Below are 2,057 nucleotides of genomic sequence, written 5' to 3'. Positions count from 1 at the left end.
CTATTTCAAAAAATCAAAATTAAAATAAAAATACTGTAGTTGATATAAAATTTCTAATTATTTGTAGTAAATTAAATGGAATAAATAAAAGTTAGGGGAGAGAAGGGGCAGAGAAAGGAGCACAGGGGATACAGAGAGGGGGGCTGAGACCAGTCCTGGGGACAAGAGTGGGGAAGAGCTGAGCGGTGGTGGTGCACACCTTTAATCCCAGCACTCGGGAGTCAGAGGCAGATGGATTTCTGTGAGTTCGAGGCCAGCCTGGTCTACACATTGCAGAAAGCAATGCAGGTGGTAGTGGCCTATACCTTTAATCCCAGCACTCGGGAGGCAGAGGCAGGTGGATTTCTGTGAGTTCGAGGCCAGCCTGGTGGTGGTGGTGCACACCTTTAATCCCAGCACTCGGGAGTCAGAGGCAGATGGATTTCTGTGAGTTCGAGGCCAGCCTGGTCTACAAGAGCTAGTTCCAGAACAGGCTCCAAAGCTACAGTGAAACCCTGTCTCGAAAAACCAAAAAAAAAAAAAAAAAAAGAAAAAAGAAAGAAAGAAAGAAAGGAAGGAAGGAAGAAAGAAAGAAAAATAGAAAATTCCTTATAGCTGGATCTTGTGGCTGCGTCTTCTTAATTGAGGTTTTCTCCCCTCAGATGACTCCAGCTTGTGTCAAGCTGACATAAAACTAGTCAACACTGAGCCATGTGTCCTGCCCTAGCAGAGGAGAGAGAGCCCCTTGTAATCCCCAGGAAACGTTGTGAAGCCTTATTTAGATGAGTGACTGCGGGAGGAGCAAAAGGACTTTGGGAGCTTGCATGTGAAGGACACAGAGTAGCATTTGGTCATAATCAGAAGTCTGATCAGTTTTCCTGGGGAGTCTTCTAAAGTTAGGCCTGAGTACCACTAATAAGCAAACTCAGTGCCCAGCTGTGCAATATAAAACTGGGCCCTCTGGGCAGCACTCTCAGGGGAGCCTCCTGTCTCCTGGCTCCAGACTGCCAGGAAAGGAGACAATGGGGCTTCCTGCCCCCACCCCAGGTACAAAGAGAAAGGAGTTGAAAAGCTTAAGCATCACCGTTTCCCAGGCCCTGGATGCCAAGCCATAGCACAAGCATCCCTTTATGCAGATCCCAGCTAAGGTGACTCCAATGGTGCTCCTGACCTACTTATAGGATCTGCCAGAGGCTGGGGAGATAAGAGCCGGTGAGGAGCTTGTGTGCAAGCCTGAGGACTTCAGTGTGGGCCCCAGATCCATGTTAAAAAGCAGGTCATGTCGGCATGTGCCCGCAACCCTAGAGTAGGGGTGCTAGGTCCAGGAGGATCCTAGGGACTTGTTGGTCAGCTGATCTACTCAAATTGGTAAGCTTCAGACTCAGTGAGAGACCCTGTCTCAAAAAAAAAAAGTTACCTGAAAGGCAAGGTGGCTCAGTGGGCATCGTCACCAAGACAATTCTGATAACCTGGGGTCTATCCCTGAGGCTCAGGCATTGAAAGGATAGAATCGATTTGCACAAGTTGTCCTCTGACCTCCACATGCTTGCACAGGCATGCACATATATTAAAAAAATAAAGTGAAGAGTGATAGAGAAAAACACCATATATAGATCTCTGCCCTACACACAAACACATGCACACGCACACATGCATACACACACATGTACGCACATACATGAATACATACACAATACCCTACACACACATGTACATCTCCACATATAAATGCACAGTTTGCACATGCATTCACATACATAAACTGCTGAGAAATGGGGCCTTGTTATCTTTATTTTTTATTTGATACCCTTAACCAGAGAGGAGAGACGTTCCAGTCAACCCTTAAGAGGACATTCTTAGACCTGGATATCAATCCACACATCTTGGAACACTTGATCTTTGGTAAAGAAGCAAAAAAATATCAAGTGGAAAAAAGAAAGCATATCTAACAAGTGGTGCTGGCATAACTGGATATCAACATGTAGAAGAATGAAAATAGACTCATATCTATCACCATGCACAAAACTCAAGTCCAAAGGGATCAAAGACCTCAACATAAAGCCAGCCACACTGAACCT

This window comes from Alexandromys fortis, unplaced genomic scaffold (genome assembly GCF_014885135.2).
Source record: "Alexandromys fortis isolate MF-2015 unplaced genomic scaffold, M_Fortis_MF-2015_v1.1 scaffold_72, whole genome shotgun sequence".
Lineage (NCBI taxonomy): Eukaryota > Metazoa > Chordata > Mammalia > Rodentia > Cricetidae > Alexandromys > Alexandromys fortis.
Note: the sequence above shows the minus strand (reverse complement) of the source record.